This window comes from Gopherus evgoodei, chromosome 3 (genome assembly GCF_007399415.2).
Source record: "Gopherus evgoodei ecotype Sinaloan lineage chromosome 3, rGopEvg1_v1.p, whole genome shotgun sequence".
NCBI classification, from domain to species: domain Eukaryota; kingdom Metazoa; phylum Chordata; order Testudines; family Testudinidae; genus Gopherus; species Gopherus evgoodei.
The window spans coordinates 154,138,095-154,154,093 of record NC_044324.1 but is presented as its reverse complement, the minus strand read 5'-3'; positions in this window follow the sequence as shown (position 1 = coordinate 154,154,093).

Below are 15,999 nucleotides of genomic sequence, written 5' to 3'. Positions count from 1 at the left end.
CAAATACATGGCAGTTGGGGGACAGAATCTACCCTCTAACACAAGTGTAGGGCATGGAGTAGTTATGCAGCAGCTATTACTCCATATTCTGGGTTGGAATAGGAGCCACAACCTCTAATCATGCCCTAGGTTGGGGTTTGTAGCTCCACATGACCCCAGACCATAGGTGCTGGAACTAGAGGTGTATGGGGGGGAAGGGGTGTGTGCTGCAGCACCCCCAGACTTGAAGTGGTTTCCATTATATACAGGTTTACAGTTTGGTTCAGTGGCTCTCAGCACCCTCACTAGAAAAATTCCTCCAGCACCTCTGCCCAGACTGAGCCCTAGGGTAAACTACAAATACTTGTAGAATGCGCAGAGTCACATTTGCAACCATGTTAACTAACTAGAGAGAGCACAGAAGTAAAATGCTTAGCTAGACCAGTCCCTAAGGGCTTGTCTACACAGGAAATTTCAACTGGTATAACATGCATCAGAGTAGTTAAATGGATGTATTTTACACTAATTATGTATGTTTGGACTGTAGCTGTTGCACTGGTATAAACCTCTTAATAGTTGTGTTCTGCACTGTGCTGCATTGACTGTAGTGCATTGCCATAGCATAGGTATTCCAGGGTTCCTGGCACTCTTCTAAAGTTCACTGCATTCTGGAGAATTTTTACTTTTTGTGGAATACCTCTAGGAGGCCAGGAGTGTTGAGGATGTGTGTGTGTGAAATGGATTCAAGTCCCATAATTCCAATGGAAATGGAAGTGAGTTTCGCTGGATCAAGGACTGCAGGATCAGGCTTTCTATATAATCTATAACTCAAACAAAAATTGTGGGCTTAATGTAGAAACCATTTGATGAAATTCTATGTCTTGCAGAAAGTCAGACTATACATGATCATACACATAGTACACAAGCAAAATTATGACTTAATTGGCATCACAGAGACTTGGTAAGCCTCATGATGGGCGTATTGGTACAGACAGGTATAGCTTGTTCAGGAAGCACAGACAGGAAAAAAGGGAAGAGAATTTGCATTGTACATCAAGAATACATACATTTGTTCAGAGGTCCAGGAGGAGGTGAAAGGCAAATGAGCTGCAAATCTCTAGGTGGTGATAAAGGCAGATGGGGAAGGGGGAATCAAAAACAGGGGAAAAGTCATTGTAGGGAATACTAGACTGCCAAATCAGGAAGAGTAGGTGGTTGAGCTATTTCTAGAATAAATAATATTAACAAGGGGGAAGAAACACAGGCCAGAAGAGGGAAATAACAGATTAAAGAATATTTAGATATAAGATTCTTCCTAGGATACTTAAGGAATTGGCTGAAGCAATCTCAGAATCATTAGCAATTACCTTTGAGAACTCAGGGAGGATGGGTGAGGTCCTAGAGGACCGGAGAAAGGCAAACATAGTTACTATTTTCTTATTTCATATGACTTTAAAGAGAGCAATGTTAGATTCCAAGTCTAGATTTGCAATCCAATTGATTGCTTCACATGATTCAGAGTGGATAGCAGATACACGATCGTTTGGGACAATGATTGCTGAAATGTTCCATAGCTTGAAGTCAGTTTCCACAGTCACAAATAGGTCCTGTTTATGGAGAAAGTAGGCCATGTGAGGTTTGGATGCAATTCAAAGTGGACTGTATTTTATGTGAGAGTGAAAAGCCACTGGATTCTTCAGCTGGGTCCTTGATGAGGTGTTTATTTGGGATGCTGGCATCCTTCCACCTTGATCACCATTGATCTTTGGGGTCAGGGGTACCCCTGAGTCTTTGAGCTTTTGTGCTGCAAGCCAAAATGGTTTTCTGGATTTCAGTATATTATTTAGGTCTTCAAGGATCTTCCAATATATGTTTCTTCCAATCTGATGGAACTCCCAAAGAATTCTCATGTTGTGATGAATTTGAGGTGATTGGATATGTGCCAGTACAGGAAGCCATGGTTGTGGCATTGATTTTACTGTACACATAATAATCCACATGCGACTCATCAAGTGACATGTGGGAGATATGGTGTCCAGATGGGTGAGCAGTAGTCTGCTATAGAGTAGACAAGAGCCAGTGAGGAGGTCAGTAGAGTTTCTGTATCAGCTCTGCGGGTCATTCCTGGATGAGATTTTACATGCAACTTTATTTTGTTGTGAATATTTTTCAGGTAGTGGTCCTATCTGAGGCTTCTAATGTCACACTGAGATATTTCAGGGTTGGATTGTGTATTATCTGCTGGCCATAAAAATGTACATGCAGCTCTTCCTAGCCTTTTGATTTTTAGGTGAAACGCTAACAAGACAGTCTTAGTGGGGTTTGGTTTTAGCCACCTACCGAAATATTCTTCCATTATTTGTCATGATTTGTCCTATGATAGGTAAATCCCATGACTGTGTAGTCTCAGAACAATGTCATCAGCATAAACACATTTCTGTGATGATGTTCAGGGAAGGTTGCTGATGTAGATATTAAACAGAAGTGACACTAGGACCAGTCCCTGTGGTAGGATATCATTAACAGGTCCAGGAGGAGGTCCAGGAGGAGGTCTGTTGACCTGGTCACCAAGGAAAACACAAAAGCTACAGCTGGTCAGAACTTCTCGTAAGAATTTTATTGTTGCATTACATGGGATAATTTTTCTGGCTTTCAGAAAGAGGCCGTTCCTCTGCATGGTGTTGTAGGCAGATGATCTGGTTACAAAAGCTGCCCCAGATTTTGCTGGAATCCCACCTCAATGTGTGTTGCCAAAGCTAATACTTGGTCAGTGAAGCTGCAGCCTGGCTGGAAACCCACTTGTTCATTTGGTAAAGAGTAGCATAATCCTTGCCAGTCATAGTCTCTCCATAAGCCTGTACAGATCTTCAGAGGCATGATTCTGGCCAGTACAATGAGGATTACTGGCTGGCTTCCCAAGCTTGGCAATGGTGATAACCATAGCCTCAGGGCCGGCGCTACCATTTAGGCAGCCTAGGCAATCGCCTAGGGCGCAAGGATTATTGAAGGGGCAGCATTTTGCCGGGGGACAGCAGGCGGCTCCGGTGGAGCTCATAGACTCATAGACTCTAGGACTGGAAGGGACCTCGAGAGGTCATCAAGTCCAGTCCCCTGCCCTCATGGCAGGACCAAATACTGTCTAGACCATCCCTGATAGACATTTATCTAACCTACTCTTAAATATCTCCAGCGATGGAGATTCCACAACTTCCCTAGGCAATCTATTCCAGTGTTTAACTACCCTGACAGTTAGGAACTTTTTCCTAATGTCCAACCTAAATCTCCCTTGCTGCAGTTTAAGTCCATTGCTTCTTGTTCTACCATTGGAGGCCAAGGTGAACAAGTTTTCTCCCTCCTCCTGATGACACCCTTTTAGATACCTGAAAACTGCTATCAGGTCCCCTCTCAGTCTTCTCTTTTCCAAACTAAACAAACCCAATTCCTTCAGCCTTCCTTCATAGGTCATGTTCCCAAGACCTTTAATCATTCTCGTTGCTCTTCTCTGGACCCTCTCCAATTTCTCCACATCTTTCTTGAAATGCGGTGCCCAGAACTGGACACAATACTCCAGTTGAGGCCTAACCAGCACAGAGTAAAGCGGAAGAATGACTTCTCGTGTCTTGTTTACAACACACCTGTTAATGCATCCCAGAATCATGTTTGCTTTTTTTGCAACAGTATCACACTGTTCACTCATATTAAGCTTGTGGTCCACTATGACCCCTAGATCTCTTTCTGCCATACTCCTTCCTAGACAGTCTCTTCCCATTTTGTATGTGTGAAACTGATTGTTCCTTCCTAAGTGGAGCACTTTGCATTTATCTTTATTGAACTTCATCCTGTTTACCTCAGACCATTTCTCCAATTTGTCCAGATCATTTTGAATTTTGACCCTGTCCTCCAGAGCAGTTGCAATCCCTCCCAGTTTGGTATCGTCCGCAAACTTAATAAGCGTACTTTCTATGCCAACATCTAAATCGTTGATGAAGATATTGAACAGAACCGGTCCCAAAACAGACCCCTGCGGAACCCCACTTGTTATACCTTTCCAGCAGGATTGGGAGCCATTAACAACTACTCTCTGAGTACAGTTATCCAGCCAGTTATGCACCCACCTTATAGTAGCCCCATCTAAATTGTACTTTCCTAGCTTATCTATAAGAATATCATGCGAAACTGTATCAAATGCCTTACTAAAGTCTAGGTATATCACATCCACCGCTTCTCCCTTATCCACAAGGCTCGTTATCCTATCAAAGAACGCTATCAGATTAGTTTGACACTATTTGTTCTTTACAAATCCATGCTGGCTATTCCCTATCACCTTACCACCTTCCAAGTGTTTGCAGATGATTTCTTTGATTACCTGCTCCATTATCTTCCCTGGCACAGAAGTTAAACTAACTGGTCTGTAGTTTCCTGGGTTGTTTTTATTTCCCTTTTTATAGATGGGCACTATATTTGCCCCCTTCCAGTCTTCTGGAATCTCCCCCGTCTCCCATGATTTCCCAAAGGTAATAGCTAGAGGCTCAGATACCTCCTCTATTAACTCCTTGAATATTCTAGGATGCATTTCATCAGGCCCTGGTGACTTGCAGGCATCTAACTTTTCTAAGTGATTTTTTACTTACTCTTTCCTTATTTTCTCTTCTAAACCTACCCTCTTCCCGTAAGCATTCACTATACTAGACATTCCTTCAGACTTCTCAGTGAAGACCGAAACAAAGAAGTCATTAAGCATCTCTGCCATTTCCAAGTCTCCCGTTACTGTTACCCCCTCCTCATTGAGCAGTGGGCCTACCTTGTCCTTAGTCTTCCTCTTGCTTCTAATGTATTGATAAAAAGTCTTCTTGTTTCCCTTTATTCCCATAGCTAGTTTGAGTTCATTTTGTGCCTTTGCTTTTCTAATCTTGCCTCTGCATTCCTGTGTTATTTGCCTATATTCATCCTTCGTGATCTGACCTAGTTTCCATTTTTTATATGACGCCTTTTTATTTTGTAGGTCACGCAAGATCTCAAGGGTAAGCCAAGGTGGTCTTTGCCACATTTTCTATCTTTCCTAACCATCGGAATAACTTGCTTTTGGGCCCTTAATAGCGTCCCTTTGAAAAACTGCCAACTTTCCTCAGTTGTTTTTCCCCTCAGTCTTAATTCCCATGGGACCTTGCCTATCAGCTCTCTGAGCTTACCAAAATCCGCCTTCCTGAAATCCATTGTCTCTATTCTGCTGTACTCCTTTCTACCCTTCCTTAGAATTGCAAATTCTATGATTTCATGATCACTTTCACCCAAGCTTCCTTCTACTTTTAAATTCTCAACAAGTTCCTCCGTATTGGTTAAAATCAAGTCTAGAACAGCTTCCCCCCTAGTAGCTTTTTCAACTTTCTGAAATAAAAAGTTGTCTGCAATGCAGTCCAGGAACTTATTGGATAGTCTGTGCCCCGCGGTGTTATTTTCCCAACATATATCTGGATAGTTGAAGTCCCCCATCACCACCAAATCTTGGGCTTTGGATGATTTTGTTAGTTGTTTGAAAAAAGCCTCATCCACCTCTTCCGCATGATTAGGTGGCCTGTAGTAGACTCCCAGCACGACATCACCTGTGTTTTTTACCCCTTTTAGCCTAACCCAGAGACTCTCCACCCTTCCGTCTCCTATGTCCATCTCCACCTCAGTCCAAGTGTGTACATTTTTAATATATAAGGCAACACCTCCTCCCTTTTTCCCGTCTATCCTTCCTGAGCAAACTATACCCATCCACACCAACATTCCAGTCGTGTGTATTATCCCACCAAGTTTCAGTAATGCCAATAATGTCATAGTTGTATTTATTTATTAGCACTTCCAGTTCTTCCTGCTTATTACCCATACTTCTTGCATTTGTATAAAGGCATCTAAGATACTGGTTTGATCTTGTCTCCCAGCTTTGCCCTGACCCTCCTTCCTCTCTGCTATTATAGCCCGTGCTCCCTCCTGTTTCCAACCCATCTCCCAGGTCTTGTTCCCCACTTACCTGTGGGCTTTGCTCACCTGTCCCCGTCGAACCTAATTTAAAGCCCTCCTTACTAGGTTAGCCAGTCTGTGTGCAAATAAGGCCTTTCCCCGCTTCAAAAGGTGAACGCCATCTGTTCCTAGCAGTCCTTCCTCAAATAGCATCCCGTGGCCTGCAGCAGCTCCACCAGAGCCGCGGGATCAGCACAGGGGGCGGCGAAATGGCCGTGTGCCTAGGGCGCGAGAAACCCTGGTGCCGGTCCTGCATAGCCTCATACCAGATCCTTGGGACAAGCCTAGAGGCATGGATATTGGAGAAAAGTACTGCCAGCCATTTCTGTCCCTTGACTCCAAGGATTTAAACAAATTCTGAAAAGATATCATCAGGTCCTGCAGCTTTAAAAAGGGCAACAAAGAGGACCTAGGGAATTATAAATGAGTCAGCCTAACTTCGATACCTGGAAAGATACTGGAGCAAGTTATGAAATAATCAGTTTGTAAGGCCCTAAATAACAACAGGTAATAAGAAATAGCCAAGATTTGTCAAGAAAAAATCATGCCAAACTAACCTAACTTTTTTCTTTGACAAGGTTACTAGCTTACTGGATAGAAGCAGGGGGAAGCAGAAGATGTGATTATATCTTGATTTTTGGTAAAATTTTTGACATAATCCCATATGATAGTCTCACAAGCAAACTGGGAAAATGTGGTTTAGATGAAACTACTACTAAGGTGGGTGCACAACTGGTTGAAAAATAGTATTCAAAGAGCAGTTATCAATGGTTCAATCTCAAACTGGGAGGGTATATCTAGTGAGGTCCCACAGGTGTCAGTCCTGGGTCTGATTTTCATTAATGACTTGGATAATAGACTGGAGAGTATGCTTACAAAATTTGCAGATGATACCAAGCTGGAATGAGAGGCTAACACTTGGGAGGACAGGATTAGAATTCCAAACCACATTTACAAATTGGAGAATTGGTCTGAAAGCAACATGATTAAATTCAATAAAGACAAGTGCAAAGTACTACACTCAGGCAGGGAAAAATCAAATGCACAACTACAAAATGGAGAATAATTGGATAGGTAGTAGAGCTGCAGGAAAGGATCCGGTATCACAAATTGAATATGAGCCAACAATGTGTTGCTGTTGCAAAAAAGCTAGCCTAAGGACTTCCAATGTTGTGTTCCAGTTGTCTAATAAACCCTGCTTTGTATTGAAAATGCTGCTAACTGTTATTACAGATACCTGCTGTAGTGCATTAGTCCCCAAAGAGCAAACAAGTCTCTGACCATGAGTCTATCTCAGTGGGAACTCTAAGGACAGAGCTCACAGCTGTAGCCCAAAAGCTCAGTCTCAGAGGTGGTCAGGCTGCATCACCAACCACAAAAAAAGAATGAGACCCAATGGGCATACTGAAGGGGTTCTTCCAAGAGACTGTTTAAAAGCTGGGGCTGTCAAGGTATCTTTCCCACTTTGAACTTTAGCATCCAGAAAGTGGGGACCTACATGTACCCTTCTAAGCTTAATTCCTATCTTAGATCTGATAGCTCTGCCACCAACCAGAAATTCCAGTGTCTAGTACATTCCCTGTCCCCCAAAACCTTCCCTGGGGGACCCAAGACCCAAACCCCTTGGGTCTTAAAACAAGGGGAAATAAACCATTCCCCCTCCCAGACTTTCCCCTCCCTGGGTTACCCTGAGAGTTACACTGATCCAAACTCCTTTCATCTTAAAACAGAGAGAAATTAACCTTCCTCCCACCTCCTTTCCCCCCACCCATCCCCTGGTGAGTTCAGACCCAATCCCCTTGGGTCTTAAACAAGAGGAAAAAATCAATTAATCAGGTTCTTAAAAAAGAAAGCTTTTAATTAAAGAAAGAAAAAGTAAAAATTATCTCTGTAAAATTAGGATGGAAAATGTTTACAGGGTCTTCAGTTTATATAGACTAGAGGGACTCCCTCCCCCCCTAGCCTAAGACACAAGTTACAGCAAACAGAGATAAAATAGCCATCCAGCAAAATACACATTTGCAAGGTAAGAAAACAAACATAAAACTAATCTGCCTTTTCTAGCTAGTACTTACCATTTTGAACATGAGAGACTGTTTCAGAAAGATTGGAGAAAGACCTGGTTGCACGTCTGGCCCCTCTTAACCCCAAGAGAGAACAACGAACAAAACAAACGCACAAACAAAGACTTCCCTCCACCAAGATTTGAAAGTATCTTGTTTCCCAATTGGTCCTCTGGTCAGGTGTCCACCAGGTTCACGGACCTTCTTAACCCTTTACAGGTAAAAGAGACATTAACCCTTAACTATCTGTTTATGACAAGGGCTTAGCACTGATTCTGTGGATCTGTGACACAGGTGAGACCATCCTATTAGAGATGGGGAAGGTATACTTAGTCCTAAATCAGTACAGAAGGCAGAACTAAATGACCTCTCCAGGTCCCTTCCAACCCTTTATTTCTATGATTCTATAATGGTCTATTATAGATTCAATATCTATGAATCTATATAATAGAAAGTCAGGATCATATCATTACACCTTTTCACTTTAAGTCCCTATTGAAATCAATGGGGAATTCTGCTTAAAAGTCAATGGTAGCATATGGCCTTCAGTTAGGTTCTTGTATGCTATTATGTCTGCAAAATTAGAGGGGGATAATGTTGATATAATGTTGGGATAATGTCCCAAAAGAGCAGCAGTTGCTGGAGTTAGCTTCCTGCTAGACTGCAGGAAGCTAACAATTCCCCTACTGTGTTACTTATTTAATGGTACAGTCTTTTGAGCCTATTTCTCTGGAGATGGCAGTAAAACTGTCAACCATTCTTATGAGTTAATTCGCAGATCCACCCAGGTCCTGTTGATCCTGAATACTTGAACAAATGATAGTTGGCTAGATTCTGCCACCTTTATTCATGTTGAGTAATGCCTTACTCCATGAGCATCCATTAACTCAGTGGGACTATTTGTAAAGTATGGTGCTGGTAAGTATGGCAGAATCTGGCCAACACACACAATGTGAAAGTTTTGTTAAAAGTTTAACTTAAACTGATGAGGACATAAATACTCACGTTTGAGATGACTATTCCATCCTTAGCTAATCTAGGTAGTCTAAGAGTCTGGGGTCACTGCATACACCACATCTTATTAAAGCAGCAGTAGGATCCAGTGGATAGGGTACTGTCCTGAGAGTCAGTTATTTCTCCTCCTTCTATTGAAGCTGCAAGTTCTTTGGGACAGGGATTGTCTCTAACTATGTGTTTGTATGGTGTCTAGTTCAAGAGGGCCCTGATTTCATCTGGGGAATCTAGACACCACTGTCATATGAAAAAAACAAGATACAATATCTGGTGTGAGTTCAATACAACTCCTACAATATCTGATGTGACTCAAAGGCAGAATAGATACAACAGTAACTTGGGTGTAGTTAGAGTAGGCAGCAATTAGGTAGTCTTATTGGATTTGGAAGTTCAGTGGGGATCACTTGCACCTGTAGGGATTCTGATGCACTAATGAGGTAATTAGCTTACCAGCTGGATAGCAGAGAAGAAAGCAAGCAGTGTAAAAGGCTGAGCCAAGAACTAGGAAGGAGGCTCCTTTTATCTGCTACTATGTTGCAGTGTGCATGAAACAAGAGGCAAGAAATAATAATAATAAAGACCTTGGTAGACTGTGTGCGCTGCTTAATCACCAAATGAGCTTACTAGCCAGAGTTTCCAGGGCTGGAGGGGAAACTGCTTACTCTTAGGCCAGACCTATAATTACAGTAGGATGGTAGCAATGCTATAATTAAGGTTGAAACTAGCTTTACTGTTTAACAGATTATTTGTCTGAGAGCTCTAAAATCCATGTGCATATGCAGATGGTTTTGAAAATTTCTGTACCTCAGAGGGTTCTGGGGTAGGTTTAGTCATGCAAATTTGGGGTCATTTGGTCAAAGTTTTCCACAGGATACTGCACTCCCAAAACATGCCTTTTTGCACAGGTCTGTTGAATATGCTAGGGAAGTATCCATGTGAAACTGATATCAATGGAGTCACTTTCAGATAAGCTAAAGCCTGTTGTCAAGAACAAGCATCAAAACTCAAGAGCCACAGAGGAGGTAAGACAGAATCTGGAGCAAGAATCTGAGCTGTGAAATGAGTAGGAGTGCTCTAGCTTTGCTCCTGCTGCAACCTCCTTCCCACCCTCTAGCTCTGGGCTCTTCCTTAGATTCCTCCTGTTACCTGGGTCTCCCCTTCCTTTTGGCTGGCCTAGTGGAGCAGAGGAATCATCTCTCAAGCTGGAGGCACTCCTGGGTCTTGACCCCCTCACCCCATGGGTTGTACGATGCTCCTGCAGCCCACAAGAATATCAACACAGCCAAGAGTGGTTGCAGCAGAAGGGTTCCTGCCTGTGCCTCTTATCCCTGCCCCTGCCTCCAACCATACTAATGTCAGGGAGAGGGGCAGAAGCAGGAACGGCTGTTATAGTTCTCCGTCCCATTCACATCGCTGTCCCTCCAACTCTGTCTCCTCTTGTGCTCCTCCATGCCAGTTCAAAACCCCCTCGCTCCAACTGTAATGTCACTCCCTCTCCAACTCAAGCTTCCCCTTATTCTCAAACCCCAGCTCAAAAACTTCAACTTAAGTTCTCCCCCCCCCCCCGACTTCAACCCAGCTGTGACCATTTATTCTCTTTCTCCCCTTGCCCATCTCTGTCCCAGCTTCTTGTCTCCATTCTCCCAGGTACCCTCCACAGGATGCCATCTTAGAGTCATCTGAGGAGCCTTGTGGGTGATTCCCTTCTCTGCTCCCATGGGCTTGTGAGGGTGCCAGACTGGGCCACCCCAGCTTCTCTCTTTCCCTGGCTCCCCCTAGTCCCAGGTAGATGTTGAGGTAGCAAGAAAGACCCTCTCTCCACATCCACAATTCATAGAGGAGGCTCTGTTTTACAGCCACCAAGGGGAAGCGAATGTGTGGGGAGGGCTAGAGGGGGATGAGGACAGGGGATGGGGGGGAAGTGATTGCAGGAGGGATTTGGGGCAATTGGAGGATGTGGTGGTGGTTCTTAAGTGGAAATGGGAGACTTTGGAGAAGGAGCTGAGCTGAGAGGGGTAAGGTGATGTAGGAACCTGGATCTGGGGGTAGAGCTGATTTGTGAGAGGTGGTGGGAGTGGATCTCAGGCTGGAGGGAGGGGTGGGGGTGCTGAGCTAAATTGGGAGGGGTAGTAGGTTTGTGGAGAGAGGACTGAGCTGATTAGAGTACTGAGGGGACTATAGGGTCATCACATGTGAGGTAGGAGGGGAAGGTGATTGGAGCTGAGATGCAGGGGATTTGGAGTTCTGGAGAAAAGCTGTTGATTGTTGGGGGGAGAAGCAGCCCCTGTATCTGAACATGCCAGGTTCATAGGACAATGTATAACTGTTTCTGCTACAGTACTCCTTTTTTCATTAAAGCAAATGTCATGTTTAAGTCAGGCTTAGTGAGCACCTCAGCTACAATGAACCACTTTACCTACTCAAAACAAACCACCCCATACTTTGTTACTACTCCTTCACCCTTGTACTTACGATTTTCTCTGGGACTCTTCCTTCATCATACTGTCATGTATGCTACCAGAATGCTAAAAATCCCCATGGCAAGAATAGACAGACAATTGTGCTCCTCTGCTGTGACAACCTACATTACTCAGTGTAGAAATGCGGAATCCCTAACAGCAGTACTGGAATGGGGGGTAGCAAGGGACCATAGCCCTTCCACTCTTTGCCATGGGCTCCGCCCCCTGCCCCTCCTCTTTCCCCTGAGACCCCGCCCCCCCAGCCAGGCTGGAAGCAGAGCCTGGCCTGGGAAGCCCAGGCAGCTGTGAGGAGCCATGGACCCTCCACCTGCCAGGGGTGGGGGATGCCAAGAGCAGCCCCTAATATAACTATAACATTGCATGGATGTGCTAGTAATTCGCTGATGGATGATTGTCAATGGGGAAAACACTCAGAAGATAGGAATTCCTGGACTGGATCAGACCGCAGCCATCTACTTAAGTAGCCAGCATCAGGTACTTCAGAGGGAGGTGCAAGAAACTTTTCAGTAGGCAAAGGTAAGATTACTCGGGCAGGTCTCATCCTGATTTCTAATGGTCAGAGACAGGTTTAAATCTTCAAGCCCATAAAGCCTATGGCTGTGATGAACTCCTCACCCCTATCACTACCATACACAAATAAATGCCACAGTAATTAGGTAGGGGGAACCAGAATCATAAAGGAGAATCTCAACTGTCTGCTTAAGATTGTGGGCTTGACTCTCCACTGCCCTGCACCTCATGTTGTCATTTGCACCTATGCAGATATATAAACTGCTCCCTTTCAGAGATCTACATAGACTGAAGTGCCTACAGCCACACAGCATGTCAGTGGAAAAGCCAGGGCTGGGACACAGGTTTCCTGACTCCCAGTCCAGTCGCCTATCCACTGGATTTTGCTGGCTCCCATTAAATTTTACTTTAACTGAAATATATCCAATGTTGCTTCATACCAAATCCATGCTGTATATCAGTATTAGCTAAGGCATACTTTGTTTCTTTGCTTCTATATAGCTAACTCACATTATGCAAATTGTTCAGCTTGGAATGCAAAGAGTAATGGAAGTATGAGCTGAGTCAGTCAAAATGTGCTTGAAAGTTGTAACAAACATGATGTGTGTGTTCCCTGGCTCCTCCAACAGTCACTTTGCCGGATGGCCTTGAGGAACAGAATCAGATTAACAATAGTAAATCTGTCCCCAAAAATAATGAATGGCTTCAATGGAATCTTGAGATGCCCCTTTTTTTTTTAATTATTCACACATTAAGTCATAATGGCTCCTTCGAGGTCATTTTCTGTTGTGGTACTGAAGTTCAGTAACTGAACTATGGGTAACAGGATCACATTTGTGTTGTACAGCACATTGCAAGGTGCCAACTGCCCATTGGTAATTGAGGGTGCTCAGCACATCACAGGAGATGATCAGCGTCTTGCAAAATTGGATCCTTAATGCCTGAAGTGTCCAGACTGTCTACAAGGCAATAAAGGAGGTATTGTGGTTGGTGAGCTGGCAAAAGTGTTAGTCATTCATCTTCAGCAATGCTTCCCACACAGCTTGGGCCATTGACATTAGACCCCTGGCTGCACATGGAAACTGCTCTTTTTCTCAAACCATTTTCAAGAACTAGTCTTTCAGAAGGTTTTAAGATATCCTGTGCCTTTAGGGCACACTGCTAAGGAACCAAATGAGACTCTGCAGACTCAGGAGCTTCAGAATCTAACTTTTTTTTTATGCTCTTTCAAAATCAGTTCTTGACAATAGTTTCAAAATATAGCCAGTTTCTTTATGCAGATAGAGCTAATATGTCTTCTCCATCTGACACCAGCTACCACTTAGATAAAAAATGACTTACTGCAGTTTTCTTAAGCATATTCCTTACCATAGGCACTGACTCCATGGGTGCTCTGGGGCTGGAGCACCCATGGGGAAAAATTAGTGAGTGCTCTGCACCCACCAGCAGCCAGGTTCCCCACCCCACCACCTCCTCTCCCTCTAAGCACACTGCGTTCCTGCTGCTCCACCTACCTCCCAGCGCTGCCCACACACCACCAAACAGCTGTTCAGCTGCATTAGTGCGGGGCGGAGGGGGAGCAGGAACATGGCATGCTCAGGGGAGGAGGCATGGAAGAGGAGTGGCTGGGATTTGGGGAAGGAATTGGAATATTGGCAGAGAGGGGGTGGAGTGGAGCGGGGACTTTGGGAAAGGGATTGGAATAGGAGCAGGAAGAGGCGGGGCTGGGGCATGGCCTCATGGAAGGGGTGGAGTGGTGGTAGGGCCAAAGGCGAGGGGCATCAAGCACCCACGGCAAAGAGGGGAAGTCGGTGCCTATGTTCCTTACCACCTTAAACTGTCAAAATAAGACACTCTTAATCCGAAATATAGGTGTCCACATGCAGACTTGCACCAGAACAAAAAGTGTGCATCAGAGTATTTTAGTGATTTTTGGTGCCTGTTAGTATGTAGACAAGCCCATAGTTGTTAAAGTTTTTGGTCTGTAATACCTCTGCATCACCTAGCAACATGTTTCACTGTACTGCCTGTTGCCATTGTGCTGCATAAATTGGGTTTAAAAATAAAATAACTTCTGTAACAATGGAAACCACCAAAATCATTGGGAAATTGACTTTGTATGTTGTTGCGAGTCCCCTGTTACACTTGGTATTTTTAAAGTTTGGGTTTTAAAATGTAGCTTAGTAAGATCCTGCTTTCTGATTGTATTGTAGGTGCTGAGGATCTGCTGGGGACAGACATCTGCAGGGAGGTCCGAGGCTTCTGCTCCCATGCCTCCTGTGAATAGCTGCTGTCAGACCCAATAGAGAGCGCCACACCCAAACAAATGAAAATAATAAGCAAAGACTCTGGTTTCAGAGTGGCTGTCACAAAACATAGCAATCTATTTGGAGAAAAAAACGAGCCAGTGATAAATGATCTGCAAGCCCAAACCATCCGCAGCTAAGGAAGATTTTGATTTAATCACCTTTATTGAACTAATTATTTCTTCTTGATGTTCAGGGTGATCTCAGTTATTTGAGCAGTTACAAGAACCCAGTCAGAAAAGAATCTGAGACAAACAAGACAGGTATCAAAATTACTGCACTATCTCTGAAATAAGAGATAAGGAAAGAATGCTGATTGCAAATTTGCAACAAGGAAGATGAGAGAGAGTTCTTTTTTCTCTCCAGACCTCAGTCCATAACATGATCCCACAGAAACTAACAGGAGTCAAATGAGCATTTCCTTTAATTTCTTCAGAAATTGTGACAGCAGCAGCCCTGTACCCTGTAAAGATCAGGCTCTTGTGAGAAATCAACATGGCTGGGGACCAGATTGCTAGTGAAAGTCAGAGAAGAAAAATGCATCCATGTGCAGTATGAAAAAGTGAGTGAATCATCTGATGTTTTACTTATAACTCATGGTGCCACAAGTCAATTACAAGCTAAGTCTAGGGACCTGGATTCACAAAATTATTTAGGAACCTAAGTCTTGTTTTTAGATAACACTGTGATCCACAAAACCCTGCTCCGCTGCCACCTAATCCTGTAAGTGCCTAAACTCATTCAGTGCCTGTTTTCAGGGTGAAAGTTTGAAAGGTGCATATGTTTTGGGCACTAAGCTCGCCTCATTCTACATATTCAGGTGCCTATCTCCTACCTAAGACTAAGAGCAGTTCACAAACCGGAGGAAGTTTAGGTGCTCCTTTGCCTAAATTGCTTGTGAGGCCCAACCCAGTAGGCATGCTAAGAGGCAGCCTAATTCCACAGTGTTGTTCATTTTTTGTTTGTTTGTTCTAAGCACCTAAAAGTTAGGTGCTATGGTGCTCAGCGTTGCAATGCCTAATCCCCTTAGTGGAGCAAGGCCCCAATTCTGAACTGAGACTTGGTAGGTCAAACTTGTGCCCCATAACAGTTTCCACTAAAGTCAATAGAACCCCACTTGGGCACAGAGGTCAATACTAGTGGATCCTGATGCAAGGGCCTAAAGCTGATGGGCACTCAGTTGTAAGTTACACATGTTCATAACTGGTAGCTGTTGGAAAAGTTGAAATCTGGATTAATGAACATTAGCATTTTAAGTGAAAATTACCAAGACAATGAGGCCATAAAAAAATTTCAGGGCTAACAGCAATACTATCTTGGCCTTATTGCATGTATGATACTTAGTGTTTTTATTCCTCTTTTTAAATGTGTACCATATTAATATTTAGGTTGCAAACTATATACCCAGCAGCTCAAAATGCACATTGCAATCAAGTTAATGTTGCTAGAATTTGTTTTCCATTTCCTGACTGGCTGATATTTTCATTGTGTAACCTTAATGTTCCATAAAAATCTCTTCACATTTAATATTTAGAATTTCAGTGAATCCATCAGTTACCTATAGGGTTGGACAAAGTAGTAATGATACAAGGTTAGTTTAGAACATCAGAGTTTCCTGTGCTGCAAACTGATAACAAGCTGCAA